The 24,805-nt window shown below is 47.8% G+C and overlaps 1 protein-coding gene across 2 annotated transcripts in view; it reads right to left on the reverse strand.

Annotated features, from left to right (window-relative positions):
• AUTS2 (activator of transcription and developmental regulator AUTS2) overlaps nucleotides 1–24,805 on the reverse strand; it is a 1,188,182-nt gene that overhangs the window by 322,059 nt on the left and 841,318 nt on the right. The gene's annotated exons all lie outside the window — the stretch shown is intronic.

Here is a 24,805-nt window from a genome sequence, read left to right on the forward strand (position 1 = left end):
TAAGTAAATAACTGTTTACCGTTATTTTCTATCAGTTGCCAAACCTTGCTTATTTGAGACCCAGAATGAACTGAATCCCTTTTCTTCTCTCAACCCCCACAACTGCCGAGTTGGAATCACCACCGTCTCCCACCTGGACCTTAGGGAGTCTCATAGCGTCTGCATCTGCTCCACCTCCCAGAGTCCACTGTCTACACAGCAGCCACAGTCAGTTTGCTGAAGGGCAAGTCCAATCTTCTCTACCTTGTTTTCAAACGCTAATGTGACTTCCAATTGATCTTTTCAACGTCAGTTTAATGTCACTGCCTCGCACTAATTTTTAAAATCAATACATCTTGGGGACTTCCCTGGTGGTCCAGAGGTCAAGACACTGTGCGGAGGGTATGGGTTCCATCCCTGGTTGCAGAACTATCATGCGGCATGGCATGGCCAAATTAAAAAATAAATAAATAAAAATAATATCAATACATCTTATATAATAGATATCTAGATATTGAACTGTGAAAAGAAATTAATTCATTTTAATTCATTGGTAGATGAAATAGCTACAAAATTAATCATGTATTTGTCCACAAAGAAATCTTAACCAGTGCAAAAGAGTAGTGATATTTAAAGGCTGTATTTCACACTAAATTTTAAGGGACGGACCATGTCCGTTTTGCTTGTAGCTGTGTTCCTGGAGCGTACTTTATGACCCAGCACACAGTAGGTTTTGATCAGCATGTGTCAATGGAAAGAATAAATGAGTGTACAAATAACAGCTGTGACTGAGTAGTGAAGCTGCTTCTCATATAGAAGATACTGAATTTCACGACTACAATGTTCGACCCTAACATGTTGACAGGCAAGACTGTAAGTGCTACATAATTAACATCGTCATCTCATATTAATCACCAGGCACCAAAAATGTCTTCCTCCCCTTGATATAACAACTTCTCCCATAGCAGCTGGTGCCACGGTTTATCCAAGAGGGCTTCATTTTGCTCAGCATCCCTGGGGAACCTCACTTTCCCAGAAAGGATGAGTTACATTGCCGGTTAAGATCCTAAAGCTAGTGCCGGTCAAGAAACCCAAATTTCAATTTGTTTTTTGCCACCAAACACATAGTCAGTTACCTGTTTTCTCGATTCTTTTCCAGGTTTGAAAGATAGAATGAGCACACTGTCAGCACCATCTACCTCCTTCTTACCTCTTGTCCAAGGCCAGCCTTCGCTGTGCTGCCCTGAACTCTGCCCCCACCCCCAGTCTGTCTTCTCCACAAGCAGCCTTCTCACAACTCCTCCTCCCACCTCCTTGTACCAGGGTGTGCAAATGTCTAGTTGTGGCTCACCTGTCTCCTTCAGGTTGACCAGTACACCCGCTCAGCCCCCTCTAAGCCTTGCCCTTCTGTGAATAGTCTTGGTGGTGGACCTGATCACTTCCCCTGGTTTACAGCAAGACCTAGTAGAGTGCTCCAGGCTGTGATGGCTGAGTGTCTGCTGCAGGAGGGCCCTCTAGTCCCCAGGTAGCTCCTTCCTTGTCACAGCCCAGTCCACTGCTCCCTCCAAGTAAATTACCACCAATTATCATCAACCCAGTGGCTCAAAGAGGCCAGGTGATAAAGCACAGAGAAAGCAGAGAATATCTGAAGAACTCTACCCTCTTGACTTGTCCCCAGCTTCTTTCAGCCAATGTGAAGGTATTTTCTACATTATGGGCTATCTGTACCTGCAGGCTGAACTGTCAGTGGCAAAGAAGTTTTGTCCCCAAGTGACAGGTTTCAGGCAGTCTTCAGCAGCCTGGAGAGGCACCCTTGGGATAAAGTCCTTCTTGATGCCCCCGAATCATGTCACTACAAACATCATCAGGGAACAGAACCATTCTACAGATGCCTCCTCATCAGTAGGGAAAGGCAAAAGGACATAAAAGCCTTTTTCTTCTTCTTGTCTTTTTCATCTTAAAGACCAAGGACCAAACTGCGGTTGGGCACAAGAAAGTGGCTGAAGAAAGCTTCATTCAATCTCTAAAAGTCAGCAGAAATAGGCTGCGTGGTACATTTTCTTGATTTTTCCTGCCTTTTTTTTTTTTTTTAATATGAAGCAAAATAAGCTAAGGGGTTTCCCTGGTGATTCAGTGGTAAAGAATCCACCTGCCAATTCAGGAGACTTGGGTTTGATCCTTGGGTCAGGAAGATCCCCTGGAGGTGGGCACAGAACCTACCACAGTATTCTTGCCTGGGAAATTCCATGGACCAAAGCCTGGAGGGCTACATTCCATGGGGTCACAAAAGAGTCGGACATGACTTAGTGACTAAAAGCAATAGAAGAAGCTAAGAATTCTATAAGTGAAAAGAAAGCTGTTGGCATGACGGAGGCAGAGGAGATAGTGATAATGAAGAAGGCATTATGCCCAAGTGCTGAAACGGGGTAAAGGCTCCTTCCCCTGTACTGGGAAACAGCCTACAGACAGGAAGAAATGTCAGGGTGACCTCAACACAAATTCTTCCCCTTGGCATTCAAGAAATGTATTAACCTAGACCTGCTTAATCTGGCCAACCTCATATTCCAGTGACCCAGAAGCTCACTCCTTTCCTCCAAAACTGTGCTGTTGACCATTCCACCTGCTGGAAGTATTTTTTCCGAGCACCTTTCAAGATCAACTCGTCCTTTAACCACCATTCTTTGTCATTGCCTCTCACCAGGTCTCTTGAGTCCATTGGATGCTGACAACATTGGGTGATGCAAGCCTCCAGCAGACCAACTGTGCTTGCTGTGAAACACTGGGCAAGTTATCTGAACTTCCTGTGATTCAGTGACCTTCCTTTCCAATGGGGATTAAAAAAAAAACAAAGCCTACTGTACTGTGTCATTGCAGAGATTAAGGGAGCTGATCTATGTGAACTGCATACAGTGACTGTCCTACAAATGCCACTCCATTCAGTTCATCACACAGTATAGCATCTGCACCTATGCTGTTCTGAACCACTCTGCAACAGATTCAAATATGTCCTCAACCAGCCTGGAAGCTCTTCGAGGATACATGTCATGCCTAAAACCTACCTGAAATACGTCAAAGCGATAGGGGTTCAGAGACTCCCAGAAAAGCTACATTTCTGAGTATCTACTCTAAGTTAAGTACTGCAATAGATGCTGCTGAAACAAGATGGAAGACAGGGAGGCCTGGCGTGCTGCGATTCATGGGGTCGCAGAGAGTCGGACATGACTGAGCGACTGAACTGAACTGAAGATTCTTATCATTTTGTTTTAATAGTTTTAGTTGTTATACTTTCTAATTTGCCACTGTACATATTCTTAAAAATTCTGGCTTTTACGCAGGGAGGCTTGGCGTGCTGTAATTCATGGGGTTGCAAAGAGTTGGACACGACAGAGTGACTGAACTGAACTGAACTGAACTGTAAGTTAAGCACTGCAATAGATGCTGTAGAAACAAGATGGAAGAGGTGGTGAGGAGCTCATTTGGTGGGGGCTATATGAGGAGACACATCTTTTCTAAATTAACAGCTGTCCCCCCTCCTTCTTGTGTATACATGTGCATGCTGAGTCGTATCTGACTCTTTGCGACCCCATGGACTGTAGCCAGGCTCCTCTATCCATGGGATCCTCCAGGCAAGAATACTGGAGTGGGTTGCCATTTCCTTCTCTAGGACCCCCATCTCCTATGTTTCCTACATTGACAGGCATATTCTTTACCACTGAGTCACCTGCGAAGTTCCCCCTCTCTGCTTTCTTATGACTGCTCCGAAATCCTTCAGGAGGAGGCTGGTGGCATGCCTGCATTTGTACTGAGCAGGGCTACAATTTGTTGAACATTTTGTTTTGATTAAAAATTAATAGCTGCTTTTGACCCATATGGATTAATTTTACTTTCTCTAAAGTATCTCCTTAATTGACAAACTACCATTAGGTGAAAGAACCAATCACACCAGCACACAACTTCCTCCCTCCCTCCCTCTGCCAGTCTTTATCCCCTTTTCTCTCTCTCCATGTTGTCCTGCCCGAGTGTCTTAACAGACTATTTCCATACCAGCACCATGAGATCAATTACTCAGGGAACACACCAGAACAAAGGTGGGAGGGGTTCTTGATGTGGATGCAAGGCTACCCTGAATCTACTACAGGGCAGTGAAGGGAGGCTTGCAAGACAAGAGATTCACTTTCAGGGGCTCAGAAGATTGACACGTGCAGTTCTTGTCAATTAACAGGCCTTCCGAGCTTATCAGCCATCAGAGGCTGCTCAATGTGCTGCTTTATCACAGTTTGGCAAAAATCCTCAATAAACTCCCCGAAAGTGCTGACAAGGTTATTCTAATAACCAGCTGGACAAAGTCCATTCACTGTTCACTGCAACATGTGCTCTGTGGCCGTAGCAAGGGGGCATGAAACTTTCTCTTCTGCTAAAGGGAGGCTTTGGTGGGAAGACTGAACTGGAACAAAGTGCTGTGACCAGGTCCCCTAGGATAAACACCCTGCCCTCTGCTGGGGTTTTCTCCAGGCTTCTAGATCTTTCTGGGAGAACATTTCTCTCCCCTCGCTTCCTAAGACTCTGCCAAAGCAAGGGAATAAGAACACTGTGTCTTTATTGGGGCTAGAGAGTTTCAAGAAGCCTCCACTAGGGACGGATCCAAAAGAACTCTCTGCCCTGAAACAGGAGACGTTTGTACCTAAACCCGTCTTTCATGTGGAGCAGACAGACTTCACAGCTTTCCAGCAGCAGAATCTGAAACTAACCGAACTTGTCAATTTCAAGTCTTGGAGTAGGCAGGTGGAGAATAAAGTGACTAATGACTGATTTTGTTTCCCTCAGCCAATTTTTTTTTTTTAATGGCACAATCCAACAATGACTAACTCTCTCACATTCACATTCATTAAAAAGATGTACCCTGACACAGGGATGGTACACAGAAACACCGGAAACTGCACTTTTCAAAAACAGGAAAGGCTTTGAGAAACGATCTACTCACTTTCTCCTATATCTTATTATGACATATTTCAAATTCAGAAAAGTAGAAAGAATCTTACAGGGAACACTTCTATATCCAAAACAATATTCTACTGCTAATGTTTCATTATATTTATTTTATTTTGTAACCTATCCCATCTAGCCAGCCTGTTATTTATCTATCATTCCAACTCCTTCTTAATTGCTTTTAAAAAAAGCTATCTGAAGCACACTTTTCTCTAAACTCTTCTGAGAAAGGCAAATCTATGAAATGAATAAAAATCAAGCTATTCTTTTGCCATATGATTTAGCAATTCCACACCTGGGCATATATCTGGAGAAAACCATAATGTGAAAAGATACATCTACCTCAATGTTCTTTGAGCAAACTCTGGGAGATAGTGGAGGACAGAAGATCCTGGCGTGCTGCAGTCTGTGGGTTCACCAAGAGTTGGACACGACTTAGCAACTCAAGAACACCACCACCCCAAAGTTCACAGCAGCACTGTTATCGACAGCCAAGATATGCAAGCAACCTAAATACCTATCAACAGATGAGAGTATAAAGAAGATGTGGCACAAATACACAATGGAGTACTGTGCTGGGCTCTGCTTAGTCGCTCAGCCATGTCTGACTCTGGGGCCCCATGGACTGTAGCCCTCCAGGCCCCTCTTTCCATGGGGATTTTCTAGGCAAGAATACTGGAGTGGGTTGCCATGCTGTCCTCCAGGAGAATCTTCCCAACCCAGGGATCAAACCCAGGTCTCCTGCATTGTAGGCAATTCTTTACCAACTGAGCCACCAGGGAAGCCCGATGGAATACTACTCAGCCATAAAAAAGAATAAAACAATGCCATTTGCAGCAACATGGATGACCTAGAGATGATCATACTAAGTGAACTAAGTCAAACAGAGAAAGACAATATTGTATGTTATCACTTAAATGTGGAATCTAAAATTTGATACAAACGAACTTACTTATAAAACAGAAACAGACCCATAGACATAGAAGACAAACTTATGGTTACCAAAGAGGAAAGGGAGAGAGGGATAAATGAGGAGTTGGGATTAACAGATATATGCTACTATATATAAAACCGATAACAAGGTCCTACCGTATAGCACAGGGAACCATATTCAGTATCTTGCAATAAACCATGATGGAAAAAATATATATGTATATATAATATACGGTGGTTTAGTTGCTAAGTCGAGTCTGACTCTTGTGACCCCATAGACTATATAGCCTGCCAGACTCCTCTGTCCATGGGATTTCCCAGGCAAGAATACTGGAGTGGGTACCTGATCTCCTCTCCAGGGGATCTTCCCTACCCAGGGATCAAATCCGGGTCTCCCGCATTGCAGGAGGATTCATTACCAGCTGAGCCACCAAGAAAGCCCCTTATATATGTGTGTGTGTATACGTGTGTGTGTGTGTGTGTGTGTGTGTGTGTGTGTGTGTGTGTGTGTGTGTGTGTGTGTGTGTGTGTGTGTGTGTGTGTGTATAAGGGGTTTTCCTGGTGGTTCAGCTGGTGAAGAATCCATCTGCAATGCAAGAGACCTGCGTTCGATCACTGAGTGGGGAAGATCCCCTGGAGAAGGGAACGGCTAGTATTCTGGCCAGGAGAATTCCATGGACTGTAGTCTATGGGGTGGCAAAGAGACCGAGCAACTTTCAGTGTGTGTGTATGTGTGCGTGTAAAACTGACAGCTACATACCAGAAACTAACACAACCTTGTAAATCAACTATACTTCAATAAAAAAATAAAATAAAATTTAAAGAAAAGCAACGATTGTGACCTCTAAAAAAAACAAAAACCAAGCTACTGTGGTTAAAGCAGGGTCAGGCCCCTGATATCCTGACAACCCATGCCCACTCCCACCTGCTCCTTGGGATCTAGGGAGGACTGAGTAAAATCACAGATAACTCTCTCACCTGGCAAATGGGCCACTGAGCCCCAAGAAAGGTGTGACCTTATCTGACTATTCCCTTGCTTTGTGTCCTTGGGTCAGTGATCACATTACATTTCAATGCTCTTAGTTATAAAGAGGAGATAATAATGACACAAAGCATGGTAAAATTAGCAGCAAACTCCTGGCACATAGTAAGTTAATGCTCTGCAAACTATAGTGGTCCCTACAATCATTATTAGTATTATTAATGTTATCATGACCACCACAACATCTTGGAGAGAACGAAAAACAGCCTCCAACAGGATGAGCAGGAGAGAGGAAAATGGTGGGAGCCTGGGGCGGGGGTGCAGACAATTTCACCTCGGAGCACATACTCAGCCTGGAATGATTTAGTCAAGTTCACAGCAGTATGTCACTGAGAAGAATCTCTGTGTCCTCTGCAAGTGGGATGTTTCGAAAGAACAGCATGTATATTATCTGTGGTGAAACAGACCACCAGCCCAGGTGGGAGGCATGAGTCAAGTGCTCGGGCCTGGTGGGCTGGGAAGACCCAGAGGAATCGGGTGGAGAGGGAGGTGGGATGGGGGACCGGGATGGGGAATACGTGTAACTCTATGGCTGATTCATATCAATGTATGACAAAACCCACTGAAAAATTAAAAAAAAAAAAATAGATGAAAAGGGAGAGTAATTATAAACATTCTGGAAGCAAATTTCTGAAGCAATTCAGGTGTTCCTATCGTTATTATTAGCAGTGTTGTTCCAGAAACTGAGAAGTCATACCACCCCCGAGCCACTTGAGAACAAGGCTTCCCTCTTCCCGCCTTTACACAAATCACTGGGGGTGGCTCTTCCGACCGTCATCTACTGCCATCTTCCCCCAAAGAGAAGCCCATCATCTGGTCTCTCCACCAAACCAAATCAAACCTCTAAACTAATCCAGTGGGTTTCCAAGGGCCTTTCTGCCCTGACACCAAACGTCTCCCGAGATCTATCCATCACCACTTACCCACTTTCTTTCCCGAGCGTGAGGTTCACTAGCTGCCAGGTGCACCCATCTCTCCATTTCTCCCACGCTCGCTGGATCATTCTAGAGTCTGTGCCTTGGCAGAGCAGAGAAATACAGGACTGATCGGGCACTAAGGAGGCCTGGAGCCTGTGTCCCCCCATGCCTGCTCGTACCATAAGACTGCGGTGTGGCCATGCTGAGCTCACTTTACAGACAAGGAAATAGGGGCAGAGACAAACCCGCCACGCTTGGGCTTCTGGCGAGTAAGCGCTTCTGACTGTGCTTCAGAAAAAGCCAAGGCAGTCTCCCTGCTCAGGCTGGTATCTCTCAGGCTATGGTTCTGCTGCCACCGCTTCCAGGAAGCCCTCCTCACTTCTCCAGTCCCTCCGTGGACCTCCCGGAGCACTGCACAGACACCTGGGCAGCTTGAGAGAAGACTGGGAAACATGGAAAATGGGTGGGTTTCAGAGCTGGGCAGCCCTGCCTCTACTCCTGATTTTGAGTCTGACTGGTCAGGAGTCAACTCCCTCGTATGCACCTCACGCGGCTGATCTAACAAGCTAACCCCTGCAGGCGTGCAGACTACCTGCTCCATGGGGTGGAGGGGGGAGGTGCCTGTTAAGTGTTGGTCTCTCCCCCGACACCCCTCCCTTCAGAGTTTTTAATCTACCTCTCCTAAAGACTCGGCTCCTGGTCATGAAACAGCGAGGGCACACTGCGGGCAGGGCCCGGCGGTGCCGCGGGGACCAGGTGAGCCTCCGCCTCAGGTTGGCCCTGCTGTCTTCAGCGGACCCCTTGTCTTACTGAAACTTTGCATGGTGAACCCCCCCCAAAGACCTGGAGGGAGCTCCCAGGGCCACGTTCCGGTACCGGGCCCATCACCTGGGAGCTGCGGAGGAGCCTGGGGCGCTGCATTTTTGCAGATAATCAAGTCCAGGTGATTAGACTCTGTGTGGTGCAAAACAAACAGTGCCTTGTCTGTGCTTAGGTTCAGGTTACCCGGTGGGACGGCGCCCAGAAAGTAACTGAGAACACCGGTCAAAATGCCTTTTCTGCGCACAGCCCAGCTGGGGTTTTCAAAGAGCTGGGGCTTGTTCTGAGGCTGGACTCACACAGCTAAGCTACTGTCCTGGTGACCTGGGTACATGAATGTCCACTTGCAGGCTGGGAGCTCTGCAGAGACATAATGCACAGTTTGCAGGGCAGTCTCCCTGCTCTAGGACCTCAACGCCCTCCATCTCTCCTGGATCGTCCAACAGCGGGGAGCTACCCTGCACCTCAATTTCGTGAAGGATTAGCAGCCATCATTCTCCCATCACTAACAGTCATGCAGGGACAAAACTGTCCTCTCAAAATCTCAGAAGGGAAAGGGGGAAAAAAGCCACATGACTGATGACTTAAAGCGTGGGATTTGTCACACAAGTTTATACACAAGGGGAGGAGAATGGCATTTGTCCTTCCTCCCTTTTAGGTTTAAATGGAAGCCAGTCTTAACTCCGCCTCCTCGGGGGAGACCACACCATCCAGCTGACGAAGAGAGCTCCTAGTCGCCCAAAGTGTGGACAGTCAGCTGTCCACATCAAGCCTGTGTTGGGGGTGACTGCAGAGCGATGGGCAGGTGCACCTGTCCGGGTCTCCCCCTACGTGCATCAGGGCAGCCACCCCCAGATCTCTAAAATGTCCTCTGTGCAGAGAGGAACAGTGCTGAGCCTCCTCCCATCAGTGGTCTGCACGAGTCAGATGCAGGCGCGCTGTCAGGAAGCGGGGGGACACAGCGGAGCAGGAAGACCCAGCACCCGTTCAGCAAGGCGCTGGCTTGCTCACCACTGGGTTTATTCCTGCGGCACAGTCCCCGAGAAGAAATTCCTGAGAAGGAGCAAAGAAGGAAATTTCCACCAACTGCCTGGCCACCTCAGCAACGCCCCGAGGAGGGGGTGGATAGACGCCTCCCCTTCCCTTCACCCTAAAAACAGCTACTTCCTGTTTAAGGAGCTGAAGAGAAGAGCAATTCACCTACCCACAAAGGCCGGCCACTTGGCAGCCGGCCAAGAATCTAAAAGAAACCTTGAATTTCGAAAACATAATAGACAAGGGAGTCAGCTTAAGAAAAGATTTCATCTATCATCTGACAAGAGGCTGGGGGTCATGGAGGAGGGTATTCTTCATCCTGGAGAGACCATGCTAAAAATCTCAAAAATGTGCAGAAGGAGTGGGGGCCGGTGGTGGGGGGTGGGCTAAGAAGACATTCTGAGTGTGGAATAGAGGCTGCTGTTTCAAGGAGGCTTCTCATTTCTTCTGACGCCTGACACAGACGTGTAATATAGAGGTTCAGCAGCGTGAGCAGGCTAAATCACGTGAGGCAGAGGAAATCACTGCCCTGCGAACTGAAGGGCTGCCGTGGGCACCCCAGGCCTGAGTCCCCACAGGAGGGCAGGGCTCGGTGAGCCTGGGCTTCAGGGCGTGTGTCACAGGCAGCGGCCCTCCACAGGACAGCTGAGGCGTCCTTCAGACTTGCCCAGGTTCAGTCCTTCCTCGGCTCCTCTCAGTCTCTCGGAAACATGAGGAGTGCAGCCTGAGGGCCCTGGGAAACCTAGAGGCCGGCACAGCGAAGCTACGGGTGCTCCTGGTCAGAGTCTCTGCTCCCCACCGCCTCCGAGACCTGGGATGCAACAGAAAGGGCCACTCCCCGCAGAGACACTGATGATTCTGAAGGGCTTTATAATCATCAGAGAAAGATTAGACAGAGTTCAGGAAGACCTGCATTGTGCGTATCTAACGAGAATCTGAGTCTGCTAAAATCACGCTCCTGCATCTCTGTAAGTGACACATGAGACAGACCAGCCAGCGTGTCACCCATCACGGCGGATCTACCAACGGTCTGGTCCACCCATTGCAGGTAAAACTAGGTATCCGGACATCTCTTCCTCACCAGAACAGAAGCGACTCTCAGCTCACCGTGTGTTAACTGTGCCAAGATGCGGACCAGGAGGTCAGAGTTGCTTCTGTGTGGTTCTGTGATTGGGGTCCCCAAACCTGTGCTCAGAGCTGCCCCTCCTCGGGCAGAAAGCCCACCCCTCCAAGCCCTGGGGAGCATGTGCTGAGGTGGGGAAACAAAGCAAAGAGAAATACTCATTGTCATGACTTCCTGACACAAAGGTGGTAACTACTAAGCACCACATGTGGACACGGCACTTCCTCCCACTTAATAAGACTGAGCTGGCAGATGAGGAAAACCCATTTTACAGATGAGGAAACTGAGGTGCAAGTCACATGGCTGGGAGGCCAGACCCAGGCCTCTAACTGTTGCAGTTTGCAGCCCGCAGTGCCCACTATAAAGGGAGACACAGCTCTCTCCTCACCCCCAACAGCTCTATTCAACCCCGACCCCACTCCTTTCTGGATGAGTCATTTGAAGAAAGCTGGGGATGTCAACAAACAGGCATGACGTAACAGCTGCCCGGGAGCCGACTTCTGCAGCGGCACCTGCCAGGCCTCCTGGGCAGCCTTCTCCCCCAGGGTGGGCTGCAGGGGGACAGGGCTGCACAGTGGGGCTGCAGGGCTCTAAGCGTTTCACACTGCAGGCTCCCAGGGCCCCCAGCCGATATGCGCAGCCAGGTGAAACCAGGGTCAAAACAGACATCCACGGCAGCTGCAGCCTGGAGGAGAGGTCAAGCGCGTGGTCGAAGCTAAGGCAGAGGGCCTGGCTGTGTGGGCGTGTCTGGCTGCGAGTGTTCCAGGCCTGGGGGTGGAGACCAGCCTTTGGGAGCATGGCTGTCCTCCCTTCCCCGCAGGAGGGGTCTGCTCAACCCCCTGCTCCTTGCCAGGGTAGCAGATCCCGCCTCTTTGCCCAGTTCTTTCATCTTCTCTCTGCGGTTTACAAATCCGGCTGCCACTGGTGTCTCTGAGCACTTTACAGAAAGCGGGCAATGCTTTCCAACATTATGGGAAATTAATTAATGCTCAATGACAATAGAATTTCTCCCAAATTACACATGACACTTGCATTAAAAGCAAACATGTTCATCTGGATAGATGTTATCACAGGGAGCGCCATAAGAATTTACGATTTGTCAAGGATAAGAAGTACACTTCCTTTAACTAAGAGTTCTCTTTAACCAAAATAAAAATAAAAGCCTTTAGGAGTGGTTGTTAATTAAAATAACAATTTGGCCACAGGCTATGTAAATCTTCGGTGAGGATGGACTTGGTGGCAAGTTGTTGGTGGGGACACCAAAGCTGAGGCAAGTAAGCCAGGCTGGCTGCGGGCTTTATGGGGAAGTACAGGCGTCGTGGTTTTGTGGAAGTGCTCATGACTTGTTTGCATGTCTTACTCATCCTTCCAACACCCCAGGGAGGCAGGTATCAGGCCAGCTTGAAATCTAAGGCTGCTGGAGTTGAGAGTGTGTGAGGAGAGTGACAAAGCTGTCACCAGATGTAGGTTTTCCTGACCCCAAGCTCATGGTTCTTTCCTAGAAACTTGTGTCTCTGCTGGGCTTACTGTGTGTGCATCAGAAGCCTTGAGCACCCTTCTGGAAATACAGAAGGTTCCTGCGCTCCACCTGGGAACTCTGGCATCACAGTCTCCAGATGGTCAGTGTGCCGCCCTGTCTCTCTCGCCACCACGCAGGGCACCAGGGGTGACGGTGGTGCAGTCAGGTGGGGGCCCTCCCTCCACACTCCTGTTCCTTTCTGGCCACCTGCCCAGGTGTTACAGTTCTTCATCTGCTCTGCAGGCCACCACCCTGGGCGTGAGTCTGATCAGACGAAAGAGCTGGGACTGGCACAGGTGCTAAGAGTATCTCTGCTCCTCCTCTCTGGTTCTTGGCATTACCACCGCATTGGGGACGGGGTGGCCAGGCCTAACCGCGAGCATGAGTGCAAACCAAGTGCAAATTCAGGAGCTTCCCCTCTCCCCATAGTCCAGATGTGACAGGAACTTTCTAGTGCCCAGAACTCCCCGGATACTCTCCACTTGCTCCTGGAATTACACTCAGGGATGTAGTGAAAGCGGTGCCAACATCACACCAAAGGCGCCCTGCCTTCCTGGTCAAAACTGAAGATAAACAAATGGCAACAACCAGCGCACGGAACAAGTCTGAGCGTCCATGGTGGGCATGCCTGAGAAGGGAGTGTGTCTCAACAAGGGCTCCGACTCCCTAAACCTGATGGAAGCTGGGAGGTGCCAGTGGGCGCCACTTAACACGGACAGCAGTAACACCAACTATCATGTCAGTAAGTCCCGTAAACACATTTCACTTCTTCACCACAGCCTTGGTAGGGAACTGTTCCACTGAGGCTCTAGAGAGCTTCAGTGACTTTTAAGTCACACCAGCAGTCAGTTATGAATGCTAGGTCTTCTGAGCGTCAACCTTAAGCTCACTTTCCTCATCAGTAGATCCCTGAGATGGGTGTAGAGTTAGAAACTCAACAACCATGGTCATTTACTGTTTGACTGAGCTGGGAAGGTTTAAATAGAGAAATTAAGATGGTGTGAACTTAACAGAACTAGAGGGTAGACACTCATTCAGATTTTGCAATCTGACCACATCAGAAGGTTTGGACACCCACATCCTCTGTGGCTGTCGCTGTTTTGTGCTTACCCAGAAGCTATTTCTCCCACTCCTCTCTTGCTAACAGAACTCTTAAGGCAGCAGAATGCGCAGGAACCATCATGCTGAATCAGGGAAATCCAGGCCCTTTTTGCCAGATTCCTGTTTTTCCCTTTGTCCCTGGACTGGACTGTTTCAGCCACAGAGACGTAAAAGGCCCCTGATCGCCGACTTCCTTCCTGTGCCTTGTATATGTTCTGCAAGGACCCATGAATGCTGCCTTGTAAGAAAAAGGTCTTTACGTGAACCCCAATGTTCATTGCAGCATTATTTACAATAGCTAGGACATGGAAGCAACCTAGGTGTTCATCGGCAGATGAAGAGATAAGGAATTGTAGTACATATACACAATGAAACATTACTCAGCTGTAAAAACAGAACACATTGAGTCAGTTCTAATGAGGTAGATGAACCTGGATCCTATTGTACAGAGTGAAGTAAGTCAGAAAGAGAAAGACAAATATTATATATTAATGCATATATATGGAATTTAGTAAGAGGGTACCAATGATACTACATGCAGGGCAGCAAAAGAGACACAGAGGTAAAGAACAGACTTTTGGACTCAGTGGGAGAAGGTGAGGGTGGGATGATTTGAAAGGACAGCATTGAACATATGTACATTACCACATGTAAAATACATGACCAGGGTGAGTTCCGATGCATGAAGCAGGACACCCAAAGCCGATGCTCTGGGACAACCCAAAGGGATGAGGTGGGGAGGGAGGTGGTGGGGGGGGTCAGGATTGGGGAGACACATGTATACCTGTGGCTGATTCATGCTGATGTGTGGCAAAAACCACCACAATATTGCAAAGTAATTATCCTCCAATTAAAATTAATTAAAAAAAAGAAGAATAGGTTAAAAGAAAAAAGGTCTTTGTTTACAGGACTCAGTTAAAGACCTGAAGATGCGGAGATTATCTCAGATTATCATCAGGGTGGCCCTAAGTGCCACGCCAAGTGCCCTTATAAGAGGGAGGCAGAGACCAGTCACACATGAGAGGAGAGAGCCATGGGAAGACAGGAGCGGAGGCTGGAGTGAAGCGGCCACACGCAGAGGCAGGCTGACAGCCACCAGAAGACGGCAGAGGCACGGGGCAGATTCTCCTCTATGGCCTCTGGGTGGGGTACAGCCGTAACGGAGCCTTGATTTTGGGCCAGTGGACATGACATGGAACGTCTAGACCCCAGAACTGAAGGAGAAGTTCCTGCTGTTTTAAGCCACCACGTTCGTGGTTTGTTACAGCGGCCACAGGAAACTAATATGCTCTCAGAGCCACCGACAGGCATTCTGTTACTACAGCCAAACACAACACGCTTCCATCTCTCGGCCGCACTCCGGGGGCTGACACAGGGGCTGCTTCCTTTCTGACCGCGAGAGATACTTCTAGAAACCCTCAGATCCCGGCAAGTCTGCCTGATTCCAGTCTCCCCGAGCCTGGAGCTGCCACCTTTCAGGGAGCACAGCTACTGTTAACATCCCCATCGCGTGTCTGGGGCAGTGAGTACGTGCAGCATGTCTGATGCCCACATTCGTGGAGCAGCCGCCCTGGCAGGCAATTCCGCGGTGCCCTCGGCCTGAAAGCACAGGGTGCGCTCTGAACACTTGGGGGTACTGCTGAAGGTGGCAGCTCCGTGGCACACATCACACGTGAGGCTCTGTGTTAGCAATCAGGTAAGCATCCCTGGACTTCCCTGGTGGTCCAGTGGCTAAGGATCTGAGCTCCCGATGCAGGGGGCCCAGATTCAACCCCTGGTCAGGCAACAAGACTCCACATGCTGCAACGAAGACCTGCCACCACCGAAGAAAGAAAGGAAAGGCGGAAGGCCATCACTTGGAGTTGGGAGTCCAAGACAGGGAGGATGTGGGGAGAAAGAGAAGGGCCCAGAAAGTTGGGGAAGGGACTGTTTAAAAATTCTACTCTGTACAATAGAGCAAATTCAGCGGAAATGTACTTAAAAGCCTTCTCAAAAGCAAAAATTGAGCTTAGGTAGAAAGGGAATCTTGGTGAAATCTTCTTGATTATTAAAGCTGCCTCTGCCACCATTCTTTGCTTGGGGCCCATTACTTGCTCCTTGGGGTACCTCCTGCTCTTCCAAAGGTTTGGTGACTTCCTGTTTAAAGTCTGTTCTTCCTGTTGAGTCTCTCTTTGCAGGGCCCCCCCTTTCCAAACTTCACTGACTGATGCTGTAGCCAAGATTCATGTCTCTCTGATCTTCTGCTTCTTCAGGACTTACTCACTCGGGGTCCCATTTCTTAAGAGATCTGCTTCTGAGGAGTAGATGGACTTGTCTGTAAGGGATTCAATGCTCACATGCGTCAGGGCTTTGTTTGGTTTTGGTTTTTGGCAGGGACGGCAGGGTGGGGGAAGCAGTGGTAGGGGTAACTGTGTGGAAGAGACTAAAATCTGAAATTTATTGAGTATTTATTACAGGCCATATCATTCTAGATGTTTTGTATCCAGATTAAGAAAAACAAAACAAAACAAAACAAAAAAACCCCGCAGCAGCTCAGAGGCATTAAGTAAATTTCTCAAGGTCAAGTCACCCAGCCTGTCCTGACGGGACTGGAATGGTGACCTCAACCACCCCTACCTTTCCAGGCATCTCCTCCGCCCTTCTACTTTCTAGACCTCAGGCTGCCTGACCTCCACAGGGCCCCTCAGGACCACACCTCTTGGAGCTATGGCCTGGCCTGCAGACTGCACAGTTCTCGCTGTTTATACCAAAGGCTAGCTATCATGAAGAACTCAACCAGTTTAAAAGCACATGTCTTACCATCAGGCAAAGTCTGGAGTCTATCTACTGAGGTTAAGAATCACAGATGAGGATTGAAACTGTGGTGGACAGTTTGGTGAGAAACAGGTATTTTACATAGTCTCAAAATATCTCCCCCAAAGATCCTAATTACTCTGAAAGGACAAAAAACAGCAACTCTACACTGAGGAACCTGGTGGGTGTTACTTTCACTGAGTGATCCAAGTTGCATCCCCACGACCAGCAGGAAGATGTCACGAGCCCCTGATGTGATGCACCAAGAAGGGGCCATCACTCCCAAGTTTTTTCCCGCCAAGATGGCATAACCTCAATCTAATCAAAAGAAAACATCAGTGCTCTATAATGACCTAGAGGGGTGGGATGGGTGTGGGGAGGGAGGCCCAAGAAGGAGGAATATATGTGTACATATAGCTGATTCACTTCACTGTACAGCAGAAACTAACATAACATTGTTAAGCAATTATACTCCAATTAAAAAACAGAAAAGAAATAAAAAAATAAGACAGACCCAAATCAAAGGACGGACGGCCACAAAATAGCCTGTCTGGACTCTTGAAAAATGTCAGAGCTATGAAAGACAAAGAAACACTGAGCAACTTTCCCAGATAGAAGGAGGCAAAGAAAACCTATGGCAACTATATGCAGTGTGGGGTCCTGGATGAACGCCAGGATCAGGAAAAGGACACAGCTGGGGAAACAGGTGAACTCTGAATAAAGGTCTGTAGATGGAGCTAACAGTATCATATGAAGGCTAATTTTCTGATTTAAATATCTGTTGCTGTTTACTCAGTCATGTCTGATTCTTTGTGACCCCAGGGACTGTAGCCCAGGATCCTCTGTCCATGGGATTCTCCTGGCAAGAATACTGAAGTGGGTTGCCATTTCCTTCCTCAGGGGATCTTCCCAACCCAGGGATTAAAATCAAGTCTCCTGCATTGGCAGGCAGATTCTTTACCACTGAGATACCAGGAAAGCCTTAAACATCTGTACTCTGGTTTTAAAAGATATAGTATTAGGAGAAGCTGGGTGAAGGGTATAAGGGAACTTCCTACACTATTTTTCTGTAAGTCTAAAATTATTTCAAAATGAAAAAGTAAAAAAAAAGAAAATCCCCCAAACCCAAAACCTTTCAGATACTGCTTTCTTGAAGGATCATCTTCACGTTAGAATTTAGGAGGCAACCTCTGGTGGGCCCTCTAGGGGTCTGCGTACCTATCACACAAGCAGTCACTTAGTGGCTGTTTGAAGCTGGTCTTGACAGTCAAGGTGCTCCATGTGCTAGCGTCTGGGGGTCCTGAGCTCGGGACCCCTCATCCTGTGCTGCTCCCAGGGTCAACCCCGCCTTTGCAGAGTGACCTTCCAGGCAAGTGGAGAAGTCCGAGGAGCTGGTTTCCTGGTGAGTTTTTAGAGGCCGATGATTTCACTTTTAAAAAAAGAAGACAAGGAGAACAGTGGGACAACCAGCTCTCCTCTTTCTACACAGTCTCCTTTCAGGTTCTGGGGAGATCGACGTGAAGGAAGAAAGGGGTACACCAGTTCTGCTAGTTGTATCTGGTTTCCTTTCCTTATCTAAAGCCACTGGAGGCAGCCTCCTCCCTCACTTCCTGTCTGAAGCCTTCCTGAGGCAGCCCCAAGCAGATGGCTCCCTGGGCTTTGCTCCTCTGCCTCTGTGTGTGGCAGACGGGGCGGGGCGGGGGGGGGGCTAGTCCTTAAGAGCCCTTCCACTTCCGACAGGCCGGGCCAGCCAGGCCCTGATGGGTGGCCCCAGGTGGGACTGCTGTGAACCAAGGGTCTTCAAGACTGGCTATCAGCCCCTCTCACCTACAGACCAGAGCATGGAAGCTTCTATGATGCGTCTGCTCTGGTATTCTTTTCTTTTCTTTCTTAAATTGGAGTATAATTGCTTTACAAGATTGTGTGAGTTTCTGGTGTATAATGAAGTGAACCAGCTCTCTGTACACACATCCCCTCCCTCCTGAGCCTCCTCCCACCTTCCACCCCATCCCGCCCCTCTAGGTCATCACTGAGCTGAGCTCCCTGTGCTATCAGCAGCCTCCCACCAGCTACCTGTTCTACACATGGCAGCGTGTATATGTTGGGGCTACTCTCCCAATTCATCCCACCCTCTCCTTCCCCACGGTGTCCACAAATCTGTTCTCTGCATCGGAGTCTCCATTTCTGCCCTGCAAACAGGTAAAAATGGTACTGATGAATCTATTTGCTCTGGGTTTCTTACAGCAAACTCTGGAATCGGAGGATACAAGTGAGTTGCTTACTGCTGGGTCCATGGAAGTTAGATGCTAAGTACTGTCACCAGCGATGATGTGGTGTAACTTCTATACTGATCAGAGAAGGTGTGAACGTATTGTCACCAAAGCATTAGATTTTGTCTCAGTTCTTCCCTTGTTCCAAGTCACTCCTTTGTAAAATGAAGACTGAACATTCTTTCCCCCAAAGGTGTTGGTTATGAGGTTCAAATGACCTACTGTTTGGTGCTTTAACACATTTGGTACAAGAAACCAGACAGGTCACACGACAATGTGAATGTACCAAACATTCCTGAAACGTACACTTAAAAATGTCTAAGATGAGAAATTTTGTTATGTGTGTTTTGCCATAACAACAACAACAAAAAGTCATTCAGTATATCATTTTAAAAAACCCCACACAAACATCAGTTGCTAGGATTAATATACTGTCACTTTGTTCTGAATGGTTACCATCACCACATGCATTGACTCCTAGATTAGATGCAGACAGACTCCCGGCGCTCTGGCTGGGCTCCCGCTCACTCCCACAGCTCCAACTGCCTCCGAAACCCAGATGGTTCTTGGGCTCCCAGACACCATCCTGCAGTTGGGCTTGCTCCTGCACCGTAAATGTGCACAGTCTCTTCAACCCATGCAGCGGAGGCTCCTGCCAGCCACTCCCCGGCCTCACACTCTCTCTGTCCCCCGTTACCTACGTATGTGCTCAGCTGCTCAGTCGTGTCTGACTCCTTGCAGCCCTGATGGCTGTAGCCCACAGGCTCCTCTGTCCATGGAACTTTCCAGGCAAGAACACTGGAGTGGGTTGCTACTCTTTACCCCAAGGGATCGTCCCAGGGATGGCACTCGCATCTCTCGAGTTTCCTGCACTGGCAGGTGGATTCTCTGCCACCAGTGCACCCTGGAAGCCCGTATCCCCCCATTCTCAGTCTCCAATTCATGATATTATCAACACCCACCCAGTCAGCCTTACTTGAAACCTGACCCCCACATTCCAGGGGTCACAAAATCATGTCGATTCCACCTCAGAAATGCCTCCAAAATGTAACTCCTTTTTCCACCACTTTAGTTGAGATCCCGACTGCCTCTCATCCAGCCAAGGATGATGACAGCAATCTCTTTGGTTATTGTCTTTCCTTCCACCTCAGGAATTAATTCTACCCTTTCCAGGATTAATTCTCTTCCAGAAAGTCAAATCTGATGTGTCATTCACCAACATACATGGTACCCAGTGGGCGCCCATCTGAACCCAGTCTAAGAACTCTGTACCTTGCCATACAAGGTCTGTTTATATGGAGCTGTTTATATCAACCCACATTTACAGTCATATGTCCCCCATCCCCTATCATGAACCTTGTTCCATTGTAAGTGTCTCTCCATATGCTAAGACCGTCACAACTCTTTAGTTTTTGAAAGTAATATCCCCATTTGCCTATTACCTGCAGGCCTCTTACTGCCGAACAATCATTCACACCCATGTGTTTTGGCAAGATCTAATCGAATACCTCTTCTCCCAGATAGCAGGGTTCAGCCAGTACACCCTTCCTCAGCACACACTGGGCTGGGGCGCAGGTTAATAATTCGTCAAGGTACTTCAGTTTTCTCTTCAATTAGACCTTCTGTCTCTGCAGGCTTGTTATGTCTGCAGCACTGCTCCATTCCTAGTGCCCAGAGTGGTGCATGGCTCAGCACACAGAGAAGGCTAAGTCTGTTGCATGAACTATGAGTGGAAACGCTGTGGCTGAGTTTCTTAACTTCCAGTCTTAGGACAGTCATTTCAACAAGGCCGCCTGTTATAGTTTAAGATGTCCCACACTGGACATAAGCTAGGTACTCTGGGATGACCATAACTCCTTTGGACAAGTAAGTTACATTTTGTACCCTGGATAAGTAACTTACTAATTGGCATCTCAGTGACTTCAAAGATCTTTGTGTCTCTCATGGGGACTGTCATCACCTACTGTGTCAATAGCATTAATGAATTCTGGGCTGTTCTCAATAGATGTACTCATGAATTCCTACTCTCAAAAATCCTGTGCCCCTCTATAACTTTTCGATAGCTTACTGTTCTTTAACATTTTTATCTTTTGCTTTTACTTTTTCAGTTACTATTTTTTTTTTGACCACGCCAAGAGGCATGTAAAATCTTGTTTCCCAACCAGGTTTCAAACCCATGCCCCCCCACAGTGGTGGCACAGTCTTAACCACTGGACCACCATGGAAGCCCCTCAATAGTTTAATTTAAGCAAGACAGACCCAATCTGTGCATGGCACTCAAGATAATTCTATGGAAATTTAGGCAAGTATTGTATATAAAGGAAAACATATATTCATATTTTAGACCCTGTGATCAATACTAAGCGTTAACTTTGGATGAAGATCAAGGCAGTTTTGGCGGCTGACAAGAAGTACCCGTGAGTACCCGACTCACCTGCAGGGAGGTCAGAGTGAGCTTTATAGACACATTGTTGTCTGCCAAACTTCCACTTTCTGGATCCTCTACCTACTCCATACAGAGTTACCTCCAGAGCACCTTTGTACAACACAGCCCTGTCTCTCTTACCCATAGCTTGGCCGACCCATAGTCCTTTCCAGAGAACGTGCTTCCCCAGATGTAACCTGCTATTTAGTTGTTGTGTGCAACTCTTTGCCACCCCATGGACTGCAGCCCACCAGGCTCCTCTGTCCATGGGATTTACCAGGCAAGAATAACTGGAGTGGGTTGCCATTTCCTTCTCAAGGGATCTTCCCGACCCAGGGACTTAATCTGCATCTTTTGCACTGGTAGGTGGATTCTTTACCACTGAGCCACCAGGGAAACCCAGGCTGACCCAATCAGAATCCTTTCCATGGATTTTAATAACTGCAGTGGAAAAGCAGGCAGTCTCTCTTCCATTGGCTGAAGCTGAAAGGTGTAGAGCTCAGAAGGACAGTTCATGATTTCTACCAGCAGGAGAAAATAATTTCCACAAGCAATCAAGAATAAAGTGGATATGGGCTTCCCAGTGATCCAGTGGTTAAGAATTCTCCTGCCAGTGGAGGGGACAGGGTTCATTCCCTGCTCTGGGAATGTCCCACATTCCACAGAGAGACCGAGTTCCCGGGCCACAACGACTGAGCCCGCTTGCTAAGGCCTGTGCCGTGCAATGAAGAGTAGCCCCTGCTCTGTGCAATGACAGAAAGCCCAAGGGTGGCAACGAAGACCCAATGCAGCCTAAAAAGTAAATCAATAAAAAAACAAATAAACCTTTAAGAAAAAAGAATAAAGTGGAGAGACAGAAAGAAACAGAGCCAATACAAGGAGGGCATTCAACTCTTGGTTCTGCACAACTGAGGCCCAGCGGCACAGCTCCGCCCTTCTGATGGCGTGGTTATCTCGATACTTGTATTCCACAAGCCCACACATTCCTCTAGCTTTTAGTTTGAATTTAACTTGTTATCTGATGCTAAACAAATCTTAAAACAAAACAAAACCCTGCTAACATAAATACAGGTCAAAGCTGTTAACTGTTAAGAGCTTTAAAATGACCCCATGGTTTCATGAAGCCTCTTGAAGGAGTTTTCTGGAAAGTCTCTAATATGTGGAAATCACATATTTTCTTGAGCTACAGAAGGTTGAGGGATCTTTTGTACAGTGAATAAGTGCTGGGTAACTGATTCACTGAGTAAATTGCATTTTTTTTTTCAGTGTCTACTCTTTTTACAGAGGATCTAACTGCTCAACATTAGAGGTTTGGGATGCGGTGAGGGTACCAGTGTAACTCTAGGTTAACTAAGTGGCTAGTCCACATACGCTGTCCTGCTGTCTCTGGGGAATACGTTACTTGAAATTACTGCTGCATTTTAAACAGACCATCTGAGAGGGATAATTGCTTTTCAATGACTGGATCAATAGTTTTGTTTTTCACCTTTACTACTTGAGTGATTGAATCTAAGGCCAGAGGAGAAAATCAGGGCAGTCCCCTGGACCGCCTGCCATTCAGCAGGAAGATCAATGTGCCTGCGAGGGAGTCCAAGGAGGGGAGTGGGCCAGGGAGCAAAGTTCTTAGGGCGCTAACTTAATTTCAAATTTCTCAATGAGAGAAGCCATGCTTATCTATGGCTCTTCTGTTTCAGCATTAAAAAATTGCCTTGAGGGTACAAGGTATAACTTGTTTTATGTGTGGCTTATTGAATAAGTTCATGAATTGATGACCCCACCACATATACCAGCCAAGGGGAAGAGCAGCTCGGCCACTCTGCCCAGGAAGGGGAATATCTCAAGCTCTGGGAGAGGGATGACGGGGCTGGAGATGCAGGGAGAGGTCATTCGGTAGCAGAACAAAGACAATGCCCACACGTGCAGGCATGAGTGAACATTCTAGTCCAGCACTCAGGACCCAAAGATGTGAAACTTGTGATGATACGATGCAGAAGACATAAGAGATGTGGGTTCAATCCCTGGGTCGGGAAGATCCGTTTGAGAAGGAAGTGGCAACCCAGTCCCAATATTCTTGCCTGGAGAAGTCCGTGGACAGAGGAACCTGGAGGGCTATGGTTCATAATGTCGCAAAGAGTTGGACACGTTGGAAGCGACTTAGCGCTCACGCACAACTCTGGCTGACAAACTGGGCCCTGATCTGGATCCCACTCATTGCTGAGCGACAACCCTAGATGGTCCTATAAGTCTTTCCAACAACAGAGATGATGCTAAGCAATATATTAAAAAAATGAGGCATTTTGCCTAAGTGACTGCTTAGCTAACAAAATCGATGCCTTTCAAGCACCTTAGAAGCACCATTTGCATGCAACTAATGTACTAACAGCAAATGGGGGGTTATTACTCAATTAAAGCTCATCACAGAGCATCTTTTTCAAGCAATATTTTGTTGGAGGTTGGAATTACAACTGAAAGGGATAAAATGCCGTTTGAACATTTCCTTTTAGTCCAACGTACTACTATTCTCCCTGGTCTTTTCCTGTCAGGCCTCAGACTTACTGGAATGTGGCAGGAGGGAAAGCTTGGTGATGAAGAATGTTGCATTAGGAGCCAAACTGGCTTTAAAACCACCAACTGGTACAGGATTACATAAGGCTTGTTACATAAGTTTACATTTGGGCTTGTTACATAAGCTCCCCATGACTCAGTTTCCTTGTCTGTAAGCTGGGGATAACATGAGCACCTAGCTGGTAGGGCTACAATGTGGACTACACAACTCAATACATGCAAAACACATAAACACACAATTCAAGTAATTTTTTGGGTATCGTTGTGCAGTCGCTAAGTAGTGTCTGACTCTGCAACCCCACAGACTGCAGTGCACCAGGCTCCCCACATCCTTCACTATTCTCCCAGAGTTTGCTCAAATTCATAGTTATCTATTATATAATTATTATTTCCGTATAACATGCAACACTAGATACCTTATAAAATACAAAGTCAATGAGATCTGGATAAAAGGTAAGAATCCCACCCTTGCTACCATTAGGACATGAGGTAATTTACCTCTTCGATGGATCCTGTTTCCTTTTAAGCAAAACAGGGTTGATCATGTCTACACGTTGCGGGGTTGGTGTGGCGACTGTATGAAATAATGTGTACAGCGTCCTGACCAACATTTCTAACCGGGTTTATCAGAGCGCTAGGCTGCTGCGTGGAGGCATGTGGATTCTGCCACATGAGGACCCAGATTTCCTTCCTCCTGTCTGAACGCAGGCAGACAGTAACGATTAGCCTGAGGCTTGGCGGGGCCTGGCGCGTAGGACCCTGGGCTCTCCTTGGACAAGGAGCTGCTGTGGACCTATGCCCGGGGGTAGGCATTGCAGAGAGAGAGCTGAGTGCGGGGTGCTCCGAGCTCTACCCCTGGAGGCATGAGGCAGCCTGTCCCCTGCCAGCCGGGGATGTCCACAGACACACACACACACACCTGCAGGCTGGCTCCCCGTAATTCTTTCCCTGCTTCCTTCTCGGGGCACGAGGGGAGCGGCCCCTGCTTAGCCCACGTCCCCTCCCCGCCGGGCCGCAGTGCTGGAAGCCAGGGCCCCTGGACTCCCCGCTCAGACTGCCCGCCTGCGGCACACACTGGAGCCGGGAACTTGCCTGAGAAGCCAGTAAAATTTTAATGCACTGTGTAGCGCGGTCATGTCATACTCGGTTATGGCAAATAATCCCAGATGCCTGCAGAGGTAAAATGGAGCTGTAATGTGCTTGCCTCCTAACCCGAGCTGACAGCAATGATGTACGACTACCATTAGCGGAAAATATCACTTCAACTAACCCATGATCCAGCTCCGCTCAGGGTCACA

The sequence above is a fragment of the Muntiacus reevesi genome, chromosome 2 (assembly GCF_963930625.1).
Source record: "Muntiacus reevesi chromosome 2, mMunRee1.1, whole genome shotgun sequence".
Classification (NCBI taxonomy): Eukaryota; Metazoa; Chordata; class Mammalia; order Artiodactyla; family Cervidae; genus Muntiacus; species Muntiacus reevesi.